This window comes from Nycticebus coucang, chromosome 13 (assembly GCF_027406575.1).
Source record: "Nycticebus coucang isolate mNycCou1 chromosome 13, mNycCou1.pri, whole genome shotgun sequence".
Classification (NCBI taxonomy): domain Eukaryota; kingdom Metazoa; phylum Chordata; class Mammalia; order Primates; family Lorisidae; genus Nycticebus; species Nycticebus coucang.
The window spans coordinates 101,296,548-101,317,902 of record NC_069792.1 but is presented as its reverse complement, the minus strand read 5'-3'; the positions used below and the strand labels follow the sequence as shown (position 1 = coordinate 101,317,902).

The window sequence follows — 21,355 nt, the reverse complement described above, 5'->3', positions numbered from 1 at the left end:
CTTCCCCCAATTTTATCCTATAAGGTTTTTGCTTGTTGTTTTGGTTTGATTTATAGTATTTTTGTCTTTCCTCTCTACCTGGTGGAGGTGGGATACTGTGTCTGAGCCATCTGGCAAAGAGCTGTTGACCTCAACGAAATCACCCAACTCATAACCACCGGAGGTTGGGGTCTTTAAGGTTGGGTCATAGTACCCTACTATACCCCTGTATTACTCTTATTTCTTTCTTTCAGTGCCTTTCTTCTTTTTGTCAATATTTCCTTTTACTCATCCCCTGTGCTTTCTCTCTCTCTCTCTCTTTTCTTTTTAAAATCTTTTTTCCCTTCTTGCTCTTCAATCTTCTTATCCTTCTGGTCTTGTACCAAAAGGACTCATTAAAACTTTAGGCCAGCGGCATAGTAACTTAGAACAAGAATAAGTGAAAGGAAAATTAGGGTAAGGAAACAGATACAAGAAAGCACTCATGAAGAAGAATCACCAGAAAAATCCTGGCAACATGAAATACCAGTCCAGAGAAACCCCTTCTAGGGATCGTGAGGTAGCTACAGCAGAGGATTCCGCCTATAAAGAATGTTAGAAATGACAGAAGGGAGGCAGAGCAAGATGGCAGCGAGTAACAGCTTCCTTGCATCTGGGCACCGTGAATCTGGGGAGATAGGACTCCAGGCATCTCTGGCTGGTGGGAACTGCCTATCATCACTCCTATGAGGATACAGGGAGTCAGCGAGAGACTTCTGGACCCCAAGAGGAGGACTAAAACAGTGGAAAACCGACAAATGGTCGCGTGTGTTCAATCCGTCTAAACCCGCCCACAACTGTAAGTTCAGTAGCAGCGAGACTGCAAACCAGAAAGGCCTTACCTGTGAACTGTTTTGGTGTCCTTGGACTTGGCACTGAGTTGAACTGCCTTGGGGAAGGCCTGAACGGGAGTGCAGAGAACTTTGGCCGTTGTCTAGGGCCCCAGTCTGAGCCGCTGAGCCAGACGGAGCTAATAGTGTTTGGCGGTGGGTCACACGGATCCATTGTCAGTGATCTGCCCCGGCAAGCTCTGCCCTCAGGGTCGCAGAGCTAGAAACGGGTGGGAGCTGGTAACCCAGCAACCAAGTACCCTAAGGGTGGGGTCTGAGCCGCCTTGCAGCCCTAACCCTCAGGGGCAGAGTGAGACCAGTTTTGGCACACTGGGTAAGTGGATAGCCACTTCAGCAGTGATTCCAGCAAGAAAGCTGGGAAAGCTTCTGCTCAGCAAGTTTACAAGTTCAAAGTGCCTTTTAAGTAGGCTGAAGAGAGATTTAGGGTGTCTACCTGCTGGGGTTTGAGAAATCAGCAGCCTCCAGTCGTATCAGAACTGTGACTAACATCTCATACCCCAGAAGACCACGTGTTGCCCAGACAATATTCAATAACATATACAAACTGCTTTGTTTTTCGTTGTGTATTTTTTTCTTTTTTTTTGTTTGGTTGTTTTTCTTTGTTTGTTTGTTTATTTTGACGTTGCTGATGTTCTTTTGTTTTTTTAATTTCAATCTTTTCCATACAGATCCCTTTTTCTTTCTCAATTTTCCTAGGTTAATTATAATTTCCCATTGCTGCCTTTTTTAATAACTACAACTTCATTTTTGCTAGTGTTTCTACCGATATCATTTGGTTTTTCACCCAATTGTATCCCGTAAAGTTTTCTGTTTGCTTGTTTTGGTTTGATTTATAGCATTTTTGTCTTTCCCCTCTACTTGGTGGAGGTGGGGTACTGTGTCTGATCAGGTTAGCAAAGAGCTGCTGACCTCAAGGGAACCACGCAACTGGGCACCCCCAGAAGGTGGGGTTTTTTAAGGTTGTGTCAAAGTACCCTACTGTACACCTATATTGCCCTGTCTCCCTCTTTCTGTGCCTCTCTTCTTTTTGTCAATATTCCTTATACCCACCCCCTCTCCTTTCTCTATCTTTCTTTTTTTCTTATCACTTGGTCCTCCTTTCTTTCATCCCCTTTTTTTGCTCTTCAACCTTCTCACCCTTCTGGTCCTGTAACCCTTAGTCCACAGGCACAAGAACTTAAAGAGCAAGAGGAAGTGAAAGGAAAATTAGGGCAAGGAAACAGATAAAAGAAATCACTCATGAGGAAGAATCAGCAGAAAACTCGAGGCAACATGAAGAACCAGTCTAGAACAACCCCACCAAGGGACCATGAGGTAGCTACTGCAGATGATTCCACCTATACAGAAATGTTAGGAATGACAGAAAGGGAATTTAGAATACACATGTTGAAAAAAATGAAAGAAATGATGGAAACAATGAAGGAAATTGCTAATAAAGTGGAAAATAACCAAAAGGAAATCCAAAAACAGAATCAAATAAGAGATGAATGATATGAAGAATATAAAAAGGATATAGCAGACCTGAGGGAACTGAAACAGTCAATTAGGGAACTTAAAGATGCAATGGAAAGTATCAGCAACAGGTTAGACCATGCAGAAGAAAGAATTTCAGAGGTAGAAGACAAAGTTCTTGAGATAACTCAGACAGTAAAAGAGGCAGAAAAGAAGAGAGAGAAAGCAGAACGTTCACTGTCAGAATTATGGGACTTTGTGAAGCGTTCCAACATACGAGTTATAGGAATTCCAGAAGGGGAAGAAGAATGCCCCAGAGGAATGGAAGCCATACTAGAGAATATTATAAAAGAAAATTTCCCAAACATCACCAAAGATTCTGACACACTGCTTTCAGAGGGCTATCGGACCCCAGGTCACCTCAACTCTAACCGAGCTTCTCCAAGACACATTGTGATGAACCTGTCCAAAGTCAAGACCAAAGAAAAGATTCTGCAAGCTGCCAGGAGTAAGCGCCAGTTGACCTACAGGGGCAAATCCATCAGAGTGACCGCAGACTTCTCTAATGAAACTTTCCAAGCAAGAAGACAATGGTCGTCTACCTTTAATCTACGTTAAACAGAACAATTTTCAGCCCAGAATTCTGTACCCTGCTAAGCTAAGCTTCAAAATTGACGGAGAAATCAAATCATTTACGGATATACAAACATTGAGGAAATTCGCCACAACAAGACCAGCTCTACGGGAAATACTTCAACCTGTTCTGCACACTGACCACCACAATGGATCAGCAGCAAAGTAAGAACTCAGAAATCAAAGGACAGAACCTAACCTCCACACTGATGCAAAAGATAAAACTAAGCAATGGACTCTCACCAAATAAGACGAATAGAATACTACCACACTTATCAATTATCTCAATAAATGTTAATGGCTTGAATTCCCCACTGAAGAGACATAGATTTGCTGACTGGATTAAAAAACACAAGCCATCCATTTGCTGTCTGCAAGAAACACACCTGGCTTCAAAAGACAAATTAAAGCTCCGAGTAAAGGGTTGGAAGACAATTTTTCAGGCAAATGGAATTCAGAAGAAAAGAGGAGTTGCAATCTTATTTTCAGATACATGTGGATTTAAAGCAACTAAAGTCAAAAAAGACAAAGATGGTCACTTTATATTGGTCAAGGGAAAACTACAACAAGAAGACATTTCAATTCTAAATATTTATGCACCCAATTTAAATGCTCCCAGATTCTTGAAGCAGACCTTACTCAGTCTGAGCAATATGATATCTGATAATACCATAATAACAGGGGACTTTAACACACCTCTTACAGAGCTGGACAGATCCTCTAAACAGAAATTAAACAAAGATGTAAGAGATTTAAATGAGACCCTAGAACAACTGTGCTTGATAGACACATATAGAACACTCCATCCCAAAGATAAAGAATATACATTCTTCTCATCACCCCATGGAACATTCTCCAAAATTGATCATATCCTGGGACACAAAACAAATATCAACAGAATCAAAAGAATTGAAATTTTACCTTGTATCTTTTCAGACCATAAGGCACTAAAGGTGGAACTCAACTCTAACAAAAATGCTCAACCCCACCCAAAGGCATGGAAATTAAACAATCTTCTGTTGAATAACAGATGGGTGCAGGAAGAAATAAAACAGGAAATCATTAACTTCCTTGAGCATAACAACAATGAAGACACAAGCTACCAAAACCTGTGGGATACTGCAAAAGCAGTTTTGAGAGGAAAATTCATCGCTTTAGATGCCTACATTCGAAAAACAGAAAGAGAGCACATCAACAATCTCACAAGAGATCTTATGGAATTGGAAAAAGAAGAACAATCTAAGCCTAAATTCAGTAGAAGAAAAGAAATATCCAAAATCAAATCAGAGATCAATGAAATTGAAAACAAAAGAATCATTCAGAAAATTAATGAAACAAGGAGTTGGTTTTTTGAAAAAATAAATAAAATAGATAAACCATTGGCCAGACTAACTAGAAATAGAAAAGTAAAATCTCTAATAAGCTCAATCAGAAACGATAAAGGGGAAATAACAATTGATCCCACAGAGATACAAGAGATCATCTCTGAATACTACCAGAAACTCTATGCCCAGAAATTTGACAATGTGAAGGAAATGGATCAATATTTGGAATCACACCCTCTCCCTAGACTTAGCCAGGAAGAAACAGACCTCCTGAACAGACCAATTTCAAGCACTGAGATCAAAGAAACAATAAAAAAGCTTCCAACTAAAAAATGCCCTGGTCCAGATGGCTTCACTCCAGAATTCTATCAAACCTTCAAGGAAGAGCTTATTCCTGTACTGCAGAAATTATTCCAAAAAACTGAGGAAGAAGGAATCTTCCCCAACACATTCTATGAAGCAAACATCACCCTGATACCAAAACCAGGAAAAGACCGAAACAAAAAGGAGAATTTCACACCAATCTCACTCATGAATATAGATGGAAAAATTCTCAACAAAATCCTAGCCAATAGATTACAGCTTATCATCAAAAAAGTCATTCATCATGATCAAGTAGGCTTCATCCCAGGGATGCAAGGCTGGTTTAACATACGCAAGTCCATAAACGTTATCCACCATATTAACAGAGGCAAAAATAAAGATCACATGATCCTCTCAATAGATGCAGAAAAAGCATTTGATAAAATCCAGCATCCTTTTCTAATTAGAACACTGAAGAGTATAGGCATAGATGGCACATTTCTAAATATGATTGAAGCTATCTATGACAAACCCACAGCCAATATTTTACTGAATGGAGTAAAACTGAAAGCTTTTCCTCTTAGAACTGGAACCAGACAAGGTTGTCCTCTGTCACCTTTACTATTCAACATAGTGCTGGAAGTTCTAGCCAATACAATTAGGCAAGACAAGGAAATAAAGGGAATCCAAATGGGAGCGGAGGTCAAACTCTCCCTCTTTGCTGATGACATGATCTTATACTTAGAGAACCCCAAAGACTCAACCATAAGACTCCTAGGTGTCATCAAAAAATACAGTAATGTTTCAGGATATAAAATCAATGTCCACAAGTCAGTAGCCTTTGCATATACCAATAACAGTCAAGATGAGAAGCTAATTAAGGGCACAACTCCCTTCACCATAGTTTCAAAGAAAATGAAATACCTAGGAATATACCTAACGAAGGAGGTGAAGGACCTCTATAAAGAAAACTATGAACTCCTCAGAAAGGAAATAGCAGAGGATATTAACAAATGGAAGAACATACCATGCTCATGGATGGGAAGAATCAACATTGTTAAAATGTCTATACTTCCCAAAGCAATCTACCTATTCAATGCCATTCCTATCAAAGTACCTACATCATACTTTCAAGATTTGGAAAAAATGATTCTGCGTTTTGTATGGAACCGGAAAAAACCCCGTATAGCTAAGGCAGTTCTTAGTAATAAAAATGAAGCTGGGGGCATCAGCATACCAGATTTTAGTCTGTACTACAAAGCCATAGTGGTCAAGACAGCATGGTACTGGTACAAAAACAGAGACATAGACACTTGGAATCGAATTGAAAACCAAGAAATGAAACTAACATCTTACAACCACCTAATCTTTGATAAACCAAACAAGAACTTACCTTGGGGGAAAGACTCCCTATTCAATAAATGGTGTTGGGAGAACTGGATGTCTACATGTAAAAGACTGAAACTGGACCTACACCTTTCCCCACTCACAAAAATTGATTCAAGATGGATAAAGGACTTAAATTTAAGGCATGAAACAATAAAAATCCTCAAAGAAAGCATAGGAAAAACACTGGAAGATATTGGCCTGGGGGAAGACTTCATGAAGAAGACTGCCATGGCAATTGCAACAACAACAAAAATAAACAAATGGGACTTCATTAAACTGAAAAGCTTCTGTACAGCTAAGGACACAATAACCAAAGCAAAGAGACAACCTACACAATGGGAAAGGATATTTGCATATTTTCAATCAGACAAAAGCTTGATAACCAGGATCTATAGAGAACTCAAATTAATCCACATGAAAAAAGCCAACAATCCCTTATATCAATGGGCAAGAGACATGAATAGAACTTTCTCTAAAGACGACAGACGAATGGCTAACAAACACATGAAAAAATGTTCATCATCTCTATATATTAGAGAAATGCAAATCAAAACAACCCTGAGATATCATCTAACCCCAGTGAGAATGGCCCACATCACAAAATCTCAAAACTGCAGATGCTGGCATGGATGTGGAGAGAAGGGAACACTTTTACACTGCTGGTGGGACTGCAAACTAGTACAACCTTTCTGGAAGGAAGTATGGAGAAACCTCAAAGCACTCAAGCTAGACCTCCCATTCGATCCTGCAATCCCATTCCTGGGCATCTACCCAGAAGGAAAAAAATCCTTTTATCATAAGGACACTTGTACTAGACTGTTTATTGCAGCTCAATTTACCATTGCCAAAATGTGGAAACAGCCTAAATGCCCACCAACCCAGGAATGGATTAACAAGCTGTGGTATATGTATACCATGGAATACTATTCAGCCATTAAAAAAAATGGAGACTTTACATCCTTCGTATTAACCTGGATGGAAGTGGAAGACATTATTCTTAGTAAAGCATCACAAGAATGGAGAAGCATGAATCCTATGTACTCAATCTTGATATGAGGACAATTAATGACAATTAAGGTTATGGGGGGGGAAGCAGAAAGAGGGATGGAGGGAGGAGGGTGTGGCCTTAGTGTGTGTCACACTTTATGGGGGCAAGACATGATTGCAAGAGGGACTTTACCTAACAATTGCAATCAGTGTAACCTGGCTTATTGTACCCTCAATGAATCCCCAACAATAAAAATAAATAAATAAATAAAAAAAAAAAGAAATGACAGAAGGGGAATTTAAAATACATACGATGAAAACAATGAAGAAAATTGCTGAGAAAGTAGAAAATAACGGTAAGGAAATTCAAAAAGAGAATCAAATAAGAGATGAATGATACGAAGAATACAGAAAGGATATAGCAGAGCTGAAAGAACTGGAGAAATCAATTAGGGAACTTAAGGATGCAATAGAAAGTATCAACAATGGGTTAGATCATGGAGAAGAAAGAATCTCGTAGGTAGAAGATAAAGCTCTTGAGATAACTCAGGTAGTTCAAGAGGCTGAAAAAAGGAGAGAGAAAGCAGAACGTTCACTGATAGAATTATGGGACTCTATGAAGCGTTCAAACATACAAGTTATAGGTATCCCAGAAGGGGAAGAAGAATGTCCCAGAGGAATGGAAGCCATTCTAGAGAATATTATAAATGAAAATTTCCCAAATATCACCAAAGATTCTGACATACTCCTTTCAGAGGGATATTGGTCCCCTGGTCGCCTCAACTCAAATAGGGCTTCTCCAAGGCATATTGTGATGAACTTATCTAAAGTCAAGACAAAAGAAAAGATTTTGCAAGCTGCCAGGAGTATGTGCCAAGTGACCTACAGGGGCAAACCTATCAGGGTGACCACGGACTTCTCTAATGAAACTTTTCAAGCCAGAAGACAATGGTCATCTATCTTTAACCTACTTAAACAGAACAATTTCCAACCCAGAATTCTATATCCCACTAAGCTAAGCTTTAAAATTGACGGAGAAATCAAATCTTTTATTGATAGGCAAACATTGAGGAAATTAGCCACAACAAGATCAGCTTTACAGGAAATATTTCAACCTGTTCTACACACTGACCATCACAATGGACCTTCAGCAAAGTAAACACCCAGAAATTAAAGGACAGAACCTAGTTTCCACAATGATGCAAAAGACAAAACTAAGCAATGGACTTTCACAAAGTAAGATAAATAGAATGCTACCACACTTATCATCAAAAAAGTCATACATCATGATCAAGTAGGTTTCATCCCAGGAATGCAAGGCTGGTTTAATATACACAAGTCCATAAATGTTATTCACCATATCAACAGAATACTATATGATCCTCTAAATAGACGGAGAAAAAGCATTTGATAACATCCAGCATCCTTTTCTAATTAGAACACTGAGAAGTATAGGCATAGGTGGCACATTTCTTAAACTGATCGAAGCTATCTATGACAAACCCACAGCTAATATTTTACTGAATGGAGTAAAATGGAAAGCTTTTCCTCTTAGAACTGGAACCAGACAAGGTTGTCCTCTGTCACCATTACTATTCAACATAGTGCTGTAAGTTCTAGCCAATACAATTAGACAAGAGAAGAAAATTAAGGGAATCCAAATGGGTGCAGAGGAGGTAAAACTCTTCCTCTTTGCTGATGATATGATCCTATACTTAGAAAGCCCTAAAGACTCAACCACAAGACTCTTGGAAGTCATCAAAAAATACAGTAATGTCTCAGGATATATAATCAATGTCCACAAGTCAGTTGCTTTTGTATACACCAACAACAGCCAAGATGAGAGGTTAATTAAGGACACAACTCCCTTCACCATAGCCCCAAAGAAAATGAAATACTTAGGAATATACCTAACAAAAGAGGTGAAGGACCTCTATAAAGAAAATTATGAAACCCTAATAAAGGAAATAGCAGAGGACATTAACAAATGGAAGAACATACTATGCTCATGGTTGGGAAGAATCAACATTGTTAAAATGTCTATACTTCCCAGAGCAATTTGCCGATTCAACACCATCCCTATTAAAATACCAACATCCTACTTTCAAGACTTGGAAAAAATGATTCTGCTTTTTGTATGTAATCAGAAAAAACCCCACATAGCTAAGACAGTTCTTAGTAATAAAAACAAAGCCGGGGGTATCACCATACCAATTTTAGGCTGTATTACAAGGCCATAGTGGTCAAGACAGCATGGTACTGGCACAAAAATAGAGACATAGACATTTGAAATCGAATAGAAAACCTGGAAATGAAACCAACAACTTACAGGCACCTAATCTTCTATAAACCAAACAAGAGTATACACTGTGGGAAAGACTCCCTATTCAATAAATGGTGCTAGGAGAACCGGATATCCACATGTAACAGACTGAAACTGGACCTGCACCTTTCTCCACTCACAAAAATTGATTCAAGATCGATAAATGACTTAAATTTAAGGCATGAGACAATAAAAATCCTCAAAGAAAGCATAGGAAAAACACTGGAAGATATTGGCCTGGGGAATGACTTTATGAGGAAGACTGCCATGGCAATAGCAACAACAGCAATAATAAACAAATGGGATTTAATTAAACTGAAAAGCTTCTGTACAGCCAAGGAGACAACAACCAAAGCAAATAGAAAACCTACTCAATGGGAAAGGATATTTGCATATTTTGAATCTGACAAAAGCTTAATAATGAGGATCTATACAGAACTTCAATTAATCCACAAGAATAAAACCAACAATACCATATATCAATTAGGGAAGAGAGATGAACAGAACTCTCTCTAAAGAAGACAGATGAATGGCTACCAAGCACATGAAAAAATACTCATCATCCCTAATTATTAGAGAAATGCAAATTAAAACCACCCTGAGATATCATCTAACCCCAGCGAGAACGGCCTATATCACAAAATCTCAAAACTGCAGATACTGGCACAGATGCGGAGAGAAGGGAACACTTTTACACTACTGGTGGGACTGCAAAGTAATAAAACCTTTTTGGAAGGAAGTATGGAGAAATCTTAAAGAACTCAACCTAGACCTCCTGTTTGATTCTGCAATCCTATTACTGGGCATCTATCCAGAAAGGAAAAAAACTTTTTTTGTAAAGACACTTGTACAAGGCTGTTTATTGCAGCCCAATTTACAATCGCTAAAATGTGGAAACAGCCTAAATGTTCTTCAACCCAGGAATGGATTGGTAAGCTGTGGTATATGTATACCATGGAATATTATTCAACCATCAAAAAAGTGGAGATTTAGCAGCATTTGTACTAACTTGGATGGAGGCAGAACACATTATTCTTAGTGAAGCATCACAGGAATTGAGAACTATGAATCCTGTGTATTCAACTTTGATAGGAGGACAATTAATGACATGATGGGGCATGAGGGAAGGGGATACCAGACAGAGAAGGAGGGAGGGGGTGTGGGCTAGGAAAAGAAAAAGAAAAGAAAATAGTGACTAATTCTCACATAAATTGGATTTAATTCTGACTAAAGTATATTACTTAAACATTAATTTTTTAATTCAACTTGTTAATATGTTGTTTAGGATACTGCATCCTCATTTGTAAGTGAAATATGTTTATAATTTCCCCTTTATAATAATATATTTTCTCCAATTTTAATATCAGGTGTATCCAGATTAAGTAGAATGATTTTAAAGTATTTCTTCTTTTTCTATTGTCTATAAGATTTGGCATAATCTGATTTTTGAAATTATCTTTTACTTTCAATTAAAATATTAGTTGTCTATTTTTTGAGACTTTGGGGAAAAAAATAAGAAGTTAACTGATGACTCCACACTGAACCTCAGAGTCAAAGCATTCTATAATAGACATACTCTTATCTGACAATGTGAATGTTACTTTCTAGGCACTATTATTATTGCTTAATATTTTAATGCAGCAATCATTTGATTTCTTTTCTGAATGTATTTATTGTTCATTCTTTATGAGGTTTTTGTTTCCAGTCCTTATCTCAAACATTGTTTTGTTATTAAATTTTAAGCCTTTTTAATTCTGTGAAGGCAAAAGTGGAAACCTAACAAACACATGTATATGTAAAAAAAATAATAAAAAAAGAAAAATAAATAAATAAAATTGACAATGGGCTAGCCTTCATAACAGAACTAGTGCAAATAATAAGCTAAAGCTCTGAATAACTTATAAGCCTCAAAGCTTAGACAGGGTAGTGTGCATGAACAGGACCATAAGAACAGAAATTGGTAAACTCTGCCAGGAAGCAAAGCTTAATTGGATACAGGCCTTGCCACTGGTCTTGTTCAAACAGGCCTCTGTCAATCCCCTGCAATTTAGCAGGAACTCCTAAAAGAATTGGGAATGAACTGAACTGAATAGACAAAAACCCTAGAAAGAATAGCGAGGAAAATCTCCATTGGGGTAATTAACAGTATTCTGCTTAGTCTTTTGTGTCTATACATCCCTTTTCTCTGGAGGATCAAGGGGGCCAAGTCTAGCTCCAGAATCAGAAACTGGCCCCCCTCAAATTAAGGTAGAAAGGACTTTACACCATCATCCTAACCACACGTGGAGTCATCACAGCTGGCTGAATAGGGCTTCACTGCCCCTTGGAAAGTAAAGGTAACTTTTAAAACAGTCAACATGCCCTGCTCCAGCCACATACTAGGAGCTGCCTGGTCAATGCACGGCTGAAGCTTGAGGAAACTCCTTGAGGGACTTGTCTTAATTGGACTTTGAATAAATATTAAATAAGTCTCTTGTGCAAAAAAAAAAAAAATTGGACTTTGGACTTTGAGAAGGGGGGGTGGTGTCACAGGGAAAAGTAAAAACTTGTATGTATATTAGCCCACAACCATGGTACTATTAAGGCCTGAGTAGAGAACCCAAGAAAAGTCACAGTCCCTAAAACCTCAGTGCTAAAAAGTAATTAATATCGGCACCTGCAGAAAAAAGCTGATATTGAGACCCCCAAATTAAGATATATTGGAGTCTCAAAAGGGGGGAATGAGAGAGGATACCCGAGAAGGGTGAGGTCTAGGAGAATAGGTCTCAAGGAGACACAAGGATACACCTGCAGGGTCCTCTCCATGGTGATTCAGCTCTTGGGAATTTGTAAACTTAACTTCCTGGAACTTAGAAATTTCCAAGTTCTGTGAAATCCTGTAGTTCTGTAGGGGCTGGAATAGCATCTCCTGCTTGATTCAAACTGGCCAATGAGAAGGGTACCTGTGGGGTGGAACTTTTTGACTATCGATAAAAAGGGAAAGACTAAGCCAGTCAGAGAGCACGGCCATTAGGAATTCTTCTATGCCATAAGCTCCCGGCTGGTGAATAAAGCCCTTCCTCTTATTAAAAGATAATAATAATACTAAACAAGGTGGCAGAAATACATATATGCCTTAGCAACTACAATAAATAAAATCACCAGTTCAAAGATAAACTAACAGATCCATAAAAAGACACACTCAAAACATAAGACCAAATAGCTGGGCATTGTGGTGGGTGCCTGTAGTCCCAGCTACTTGGGAGGCTGAGGCAAGAGAATTGCTTAAGCCCAAGCCTGTGAGCTGTGATCCCACAGCACTCTACAGAGGGCAACATAGTGAGACTCTGTCTCAAAAAAAAAAAAGATATGGTAAACTTATTAATATCTGACAAATAGACTTTAAGACAAAATGCATTAATCTACATAAGTGACAAAATATTCAATTCACCATAAAATATCTTAACAATTAAAGAATTATATATGGTATATATGTATATATATATGTGTGTGTATATATATATACATATATATCTTACAGAAGTGCTTCCATGTTACATAAAGAAAAACTGTTAGAAATACAGGGAAAGACTGACAAAACCAGTAACACAGTAGAATATTTTAACATACATTTCCCAATAGTTGACAGATCTAGAAAATTTAGTGAAAAGATTAAACACAACTAATAATACTGATTTAATACACATATATAGGACCCTGTACACACCAGTTACAGAATAAGCATTTTTCTGAAAAAATGGGAAACCAAAATGAAAAATTTTAAATACTTTAATTTGAACAGTTATCAAAAAGTCTACACATGGTGGCTCACATCTCTAACCCCAGTACTCTGGGAGGCCAAGGTGGGTGGGTTGCTTAAGCTCAGGAGATCGAGACCAGCCTGAGCAACAGTGAGAGGCTGCCTTTAAAAATAGCCGGGCATTGTGACAGGTGCCTGTAGTGCCAGCTACTCGGGGGGCTGAGGCAAGAGGGTCACTTGAGTCCAAGAGTTTGAGGTTGCTGTGAGCTGTGGTGCTACCACATTCTTCCCAGGGTGACAAAATGAGACTCTGTCTCAAAAAACAAAACAAAACATTACAAAACTTAGGTATAAGCTACAGCAGTACCCAGGGAAAATTTCATAAGCAATTAGAAATTTAAATGTTTATATTAGCAGAGAAGAAAGTTGGAAAATTAATGAATTAAACATTCAATTTTAAAGGTCAGAAATTAGTATTAATAAAATATTAAAGTGGTAGAACCTAATGAAATAGAAACTAAGAGTATGATAGGATCACAAGCTGAATTTAATAGCAGATTAGATAATCAAAGACAGAAGCGGTAAACAAGAAGAATTGTAGGTAGAAAACATCAGACTGAAGAGTATACAATCATTTTTAAAGGTTAGAAAATATAGAAGACAGCTTTGTATCTGGAACATGGTGAAAGGGTCTAATATATGTGTATGTATGTAGATCCAATGACAATGATTGACTTTACCTTGTCCCATACAGCACTCTGCCATATAACTTTACAGTCCCTCCAACCAAAGGCTGGATTTATTTCCTTGACTTTGGAATTAGTCATGCAACTTGCTTCAGGCAATGATATATTATTTAATGGCTGTGCAAACAAAGACTTGATACAAGTTAGTGTGATTGGGGTTGCCTTCTGATGCCTCCACTATCATCTCAAAATGCTGCAGCTAGTCCACTTGCACCAGGAGAGTAAGAAACAGGTATCCCAGCTGAGTGAAGATACGTGGTGAAAAGCAGATAAGAGCTACCCAACTGAGCTGAGCTTATCCTATTGTGGAAGCTAAGTTTTCACCTTTATCTTCTGGGTGTTTACTTTTCTGGTGGTCCATTGTGGTGGTTGTCAGTGTTGAGAATACACCTAAGTATTTCCTGGAGAGCTGGTGTTGTTGTGGTGAATTTCCTCAATGCTTTTATATCAAAAAAATATTTGTCCAGCTAAACTGAGTTTCATTTATGATGGAGAAATTAAATACTTTAATGACAATCATATGTTGAAGACATTTGCCATAACCAAACCAGCTATTCAGGATATTCTTAGACGTATCCTCCATAACGACCATCCCAATCCTCTGCCACAAAATAAACACACTCAGAAACTTTTGATCAAAATCCAACTTCCACAGTGGTGAAAGGATTAAAAATGTCCACTGCACTTTCTAAAAACTCGATACCCAAAATTTCACCAGACTTATCAATATTCTCCATTAATGTGAACAGCTTAAACTGTCCTCTAAAGAGGCACAGGTTAGCTGACTGGATACAAAAACTCGGGCCAGATATTTGCTGCATACAAGACTCACATCTTACCTTAAAAGACAAATATAGACTCAGGGTGAAAGGATGGTCATCCATATTTCAGGAAAATGGTAATCAGAAAAAAGCAGGTGTTGCAATTTTATTTGCAGAAACAATAGGCTTTAAACCAACAAAAGTAAGGAAGGATAAGAATGGTCACTTCATATTTGTTAAGGGTAATACTCAATATGATGAGATTTCAATTATTAATATTTATGCACCCAACCAGAATGCACCTCAATTTAAAAGAGAAACTCTAACAGACACAAGCAACTTGATTTCCTCCAGCTCCATAATAGTCAGGGATTTCAACACTACTTTGGCAGTGTTGGATACATCCTCCAATAAGAAGCTGAGCAAAGAAATTTTAGATTTAAACCTAACCATCCAACATTTGCATTTAACAGACATCTACAGAACATTGCATCCCAACAAAACTGAATACACATACTTCTCATAAGCCCATGAAACATACTCCAAAATCGATCACATCTTGGGTCACAAGTCTAACCTCAGTAAATTTAAAGGAATAGAAATTATTCCTTGCATTTTCTCGGACCACCATGGAATAAAAGTTGAACTCAGTAACAACAGGAATCTGCATACTCATAAAAAAAAATGGCAGTTAAATAACCTTATGCTGAATGATAGCTGGGTCAGAGATGAGATTAAGAAGGAAATTGCCAAATTTTTGGAACAAAACTACAATGAAGACACAAATTATCAGAACCTCTGGGATACTGCAAAAGCAGTCCTAAAAGGGAAATTTATAGCACTACAAGCCTTCCTCAAGAGAACAGAAAGAGAGGAAGTTAACAACTTAATGGGACATCTCAAACAACTGGAAAAGGAAGAACATTCCAACCCCAAACCCAGAAGAAGAAAAGAAATAACCAAAAAGAGCAGAATTAAATGAAATTGAAAACTAAAGAATGATACAACAGATCAATAAATCAAAAAGTTGGTTTTTTGAAAAGGTCAATAAAATAGATAAACCTTTGGCTAACCTAATCAGGAAAAAAAAGAGTAAAATCTCTAATCTCATCAATCAGAAATGACAAAGATGAAATACGACAGACTCCTCAGAAATTCAAAAAATCCTTAATGAATATTACAAGAAACTTTATTCTCAGAAATATGAAAATCTGAAGGAAATTGACCAATACTTGGAAGCACATCACCTTCCAAGACTTAGCCAGAATCAAGTGGAAATGTTGAACAGGCCAATGTCAAGTTCTGAAATAGCATCAACCATATGAAATCTTTCTAAAAAGGAAAGCCCGGGACCAGATGGCTTCACGTCAGAATTCTATCAAACCTTTAAAGAGGAACTAGTACCTATATTACTCAACCTGTTCCAAAATGTAGAAAAAGAAGGAAGACTACCCAACACATTCTATGAAGCAAACATCACCCTGATCCCCAAACCAGAAAAAGACCCAACAAGAAAAGAAAATTATAGACCAATATCACTAATGAATATTGATGCAAAAATATTCAACAAGATCCTAACAAACAGAATCCAGCAACACATCAAACAAACTATACATCATGACCAAGTCAGTTTTATCCCAGGGTCTCAAGGCTGGTTCAATATACGTAAATCTATAAGTATAATTCAGCACATAAACAAATTAAAAAACAAAGACCATATGATTCTCTCAATTGATGCAGAAAAAGCTTTTGATAATATCCAGCATCCCTTCATGATCAGAACACTTATGAATATTTGTATAGAAGGGACATTTCTTAAACTGATAGAGGCCATCTACAGCAAACCCACAGCTAATATGGTATTGAATGGAGTTAAATTGAAATCATTTCCACTCAGATCAGGAACCAGACAAGGCTGTCCATTGTCTCCACTGCTCTTTAACATTGTAACGGAAGTTTTAGCCATTGCAATTAGGGAAGAAAAAGTGATCAAGGGTATCCATACAGGGTCAGAAGAGATCAAACTTTTGCCTTCGCAGATGATATGATTGTATATCTGAAAAACACCAGGCATTCAACTACAAAACTCTTAGAAGTGATCAAGGAATACAGCAGTGTCTCAGGTTACAAAATCAATATTCATAAATCGGTAGCCTTTCTATATACCAACAACAGTCAAGCTGAAAAAACAGTTAAGGACTCTATTCCATTCACAGTAGTGCCAAAGAAGATGAAATATTTGGGAGTTTATCTAACGAAGGACGTGAAAGATCTCTATAAAGAGAACTATGAAACTCTAAGAAAAGAAACAGCTGAAAATGTTAACAAATTGAGAAACATACCATGCTCATGGCTGGGAAGAATCAACATTATTAAAATGTCCATACTACCCAAAGCAATATACAATTTTAATGCAATTCATATTAAAGCTCCACTGTCATACTTTAAAGATCTTGAAAAAACAATACTTCGTTTTATATGGAATCAGAAAAAACCTCGAATAGCCAAGACATTACTCAGAAATAAAAACAAAGCAGGGAGGAATCATGCTACCAGACCTCAGACTATACTACAAATCGATAGTGATCAAAACAGCATGGTACTGGCACAAAAACAGAGAAGTGGATGTCTGGAACAGAATAGAGAACCAAGAGATGAACCCGCTACTTACCGTTATTTGATCTTTGACAAGCCAATTAAAAACATTCAGTGGGGAAAAGATTCCCTATTTAACAAATGGTGCTGGGTGAACTGGCTGGCAACCTGTAGAAGACTGAAACTGGACCCACACCTTTCACCATTAACTAAGATAGACTCTCACTGGATCAAAGATTTAAACTTAAGACATGAAACTATAAAAATACTAGAGGAGAGTGCAGGGAAAACTCTTGAAGAAATCCGTCTGGGCGAATATTTTATGAGGAGGACCCTCCGGGCAATTGAAGTAGCTTCAAAAATACACTACTTCAGTAGTGTAGTAGAGTAGATGAGGCCAGATCAGTGACCTTCAGACACTGATCTGGCCTCATTTTGAGGGACCTGGTCCTCTACATTACAGCCCTCCAATAGATTATGCAGTCACAAGAGCTTTGTCAATCTGCATAAAACATCTGAATGCTAATGGAACAGTGGAGCACATTAATTAGACTGTCAATAGATTACTTGGTCTTAAAAGCTCAGTTTCACTTCTCTTCATTTATTTTCAAACAAAAGAGCAGTAACACATTAGAAACGAAATTAGAATACTAATGAGTTTTAATTCAGTAAATGTCCAAACAAGTTCTTCATATCCAGAAGCCAGAAATATGTTTAAATCATTTCACAATAGATTAAACTTTATCACTTTTTCTATTAATCATAAAGAAGGCAAAACACTGATCAAACTAAAAAATCTTCTGCACAGCCAAGAACACAGTAAGTAAAGCAAGCAAACAGCCCTCGGAATGGGAGAAGATATTTGCAGGTTGTGTCTCCAACAAAGGTTTAATAACCAGAATCCACAGAGAACTCAAAGTATAAGCAAGAAAAGAACAAGTGATCCCATTGCAGGCTGGGCAAGGGACTTGAAGAGAAACTTCTCTGAAGAAGACAGGTGCACGGCCTACAGACATATGAAAAAAATGCTCATCTTTAATCATCAGAGAAATGCAAATCAAAACTACCTTGAGATATCATCTAATTCCAGTAAAGTTAGCCCATATCACAAAATCCCAAGACCAGAGATGTTGGCATGGATATGGAGAAAAGGGAACACTTTTACACTGCTGGTGGGAATGCAAATTAATACATTCCTTTTGGAAAGATGTTTGGAGAACACTTAGAGATCTAAAAATAGATCTGCCATTCAATCCCATAATTTCTCTACTAGGTATATACCCAGAAGACCAAAAATCACATAACAAAGATATTTGTACCAGAATGTTCATTGCAGTGCAATTCATAATTGCTAAGTCATGGAAAAAGCCCAAGTGCCCATCCATCCACGAATGGATTAATAAATTGTGGTATATGTACACCACGGAATATTATGCAGCCTTAATGAAAGATGGAGACTTTACCATGAAGCTGGAACATATTCTTCTTAGTAAAGCATCTCAAGAATGGAAGAAAAAGTATCCAATGTACTTGGCCCTACTATGAAACTAATTTATGGCTTTCACATGAAAGCTATAACCCAGTTATAACCTAACAACAGAGGGAAGGGGGGAAAGGGAGGGGAGGGAGGGAGGGTGATTGGTGGGATTACACCTGTGGTGCATCTTACAAGGGTACATGTGAAACTTAATAAATGTAGAATATAAATGTCTTAACATAATAACTAAGAAAATGCCAGGAAGGCTATATTAACCAGCGTGATGAAAATATGTCAAACGTCTATAAAATCAGTGTATGGTGCCCCATGATCGCATTAATGTACACAGCTATGATTTAATAATAAAAAAATAAATTAAAAAAATAAATGAACAAAAATAGTTGTGTTCCAATAAAATGTATTTGAACGTCATACATATTCATGGAAGGTTCTCTTTTGTTCCTAAATAAACATTTATAATTAAATACAAATTCTTAGCTCATAGTTCACAAAAACAGACCCCAGACGGATCTGGCGCGTAGGCTGCACTTTGCCAACCATCTAAGCAGGTAAAACGACCCCGTGAGCTAACTGCCACCTCCGGCCGGGGTCGTCAAGGGGAAAGGCCGGACGAAGCAACATGCAGGGCCCCACTGCTCCGGGAAGAGACTTTGACAGTGGCGGGGCTGCTGGAACCCGAACCCCAGCTCCGCAACGGCGTCAAAAACGCCTCTGGGGTGCGAAGGAGCGGCACCCGGAAAAGACCCCAGCGGACCAGAAGCCGCTGTCGGAAGCCGGAAGCCGGAAGCCGGAAGCCGGAAGTGAGCGGAAGGAGCACGTCCCTCACTCCACTCCAGCCTCGCCCCTTTTCTCTTGCGCCCCCTGCCGGTAACCTTAGCTTGGTCCCAGCCGGCCAAGCGGCGCAGGTTGCAGTGCGAGTTTGCGGCACCAGTTTGCAGTGCGGGCGGGCACTGAGCGGAATCTGCGGAGTTTCTACCGGCGCAGAGGTGATGCCAATACCAGAAACATTGCTATAGTGGACGTATTTTCACAGTTGCAAAAGGGTAAATCCAGCAGGTACATATAATAATTCTAAATTTGTATGCATGTATTAACATAGCCTCAAAATATATAAAGCCAATGTTAACAGAAATAAAAGATGAAATGGTAGATTTCAACATAACTTCTCTCAGTTTGAGCTGGCAAGTTAATAAAGTTATGCAGCAATCTTGGTGCAGTAACACGTAGAGCACTGCACCCAACAACTTGGACTTTCCAAGTGTATGTGGAATGTTCATAAAAGTTTTGTCCGCGTGCCAAGGATAAAGCAAATCCCAACAATTTAAATGGACAAAATTATCTGGAGCAGGTTTTTGGCCGTAGTGAAGTTAAATAAGAAACTAATAACAAAATTAAAATATCCTCAAATGTCTGGAAGTTAAGCAATAAATGTCTAAATATCCTAGGTCTCAGAAAAATTGCAATGGAAGTTAGAAAATATTGATATTAAATTATAATGTATATGTGACATACTATTGTGGTATAGTGTAAAGCCACACTTAAGAGAAATTTATGATCCAAAATCATACATTAATGAGGAAAAGTCTGAAATTCAGTGATCTGAACATCTACTGCAAGAATTTAGAAAAAGGATAGTAAATACACCCAGGGAAATCAGAAAGAAGCAGAAAGTAATGAAATGAAAAATATACAAAAGAATCAATAAAACCAAAATTGTTTCTTTGAAAAAGCTAATAAAACTTATGAATCATTAGACTCATCATGACTGAGAGAGAAGGTACAAATTATCAATATCAGAAATAAAAAAGATTACATCTGTACACCACAAAGACATAAGAACGATACAATCTACTAAAAGCTTAATCCATAAAAGGAACAATTGGTAAATTGGATTTCACCAGAACTAAAACATTTGCTCTACTAAGGACTGTTAAAAGGATGAAAAGGCAAGCTACAGACTGGAAGAAAATGTTTGCAAGCCACACATTGACAAATACGTATTATCTAAAATGCATAAGAAACACTTAAAATTCCCCAGAATTTCAAAAACAAAATTCAATTAGAAGATGGGCCAAGCACAGGAATGGACATTGACAAGCAGATATGTGTGTAAGTGACAAACTCATCAGAGAATGGTCAACATTGTTACCCTCCATGGCATGCAAATTCAAGCCACAATGAGATCTGAGCACACAACTATAAGAATGGCTAAAATTAAAAATGGTAGCAACCTCACCCTGGTGTGGTGATGAGCCTGCAGTCCTAGTCACTCAGAATGCTGAAGTGGGAGCCTCATTCGAGCCCAGGATGCAATGAGCTGTGATTGCTGCCAGTGCACTCCAGCCTGGAAAGACCCTGTCTCATAGCGATGGCACCAAACACTGACAAGGATGAGGAGAAATTAGGTCATTCACACAGTGCTGGTGAAAATGTCAAATGTCACCACTGAGACAGAGTCCTGCAGGGCCTGCTTGACAAGGAGTCAAAAGCCCTGAACCAACATCTCTGATAAAATGGGACATGGAGAAGCCCGTGCAACCAGGTGGCCACAAAAAATGCCCCTGGGTCTCCCTCCCTGCTCACTGTACCCTGAGTATAATGTATCAACTGCTAAAAGAAACCCACCCCAGCCCCAGTGCCAGGACAGTCTGCAAATGCCGTGGCATTTACCCTACCTGCAAATGCCTGGAAGTTACCCTATGTGGTTTAAAAAGGGAGGAACCCCTGGTTCCAGG

General features: G+C 38.2%; 1 protein-coding gene across 1 annotated transcript in view; it reads right to left on the bottom strand.

The window, feature by feature from the left end:
* Nucleotides 1–20,967, bottom strand: part of GML (glycosylphosphatidylinositol anchored molecule like) — a 56,887-nt gene extending 35,920 nt beyond the window's left edge. The window contains exon 1 of the mRNA XM_053559319.1: nucleotides 20,857–20,967. The gene's annotated coding sequence lies outside the window, so the exon portion shown is untranslated. The remainder of the gene's footprint in view (nucleotides 1–20,856) is intronic.
* Between the last annotated feature and the right edge of the window lie 388 nt (nucleotides 20,968–21,355).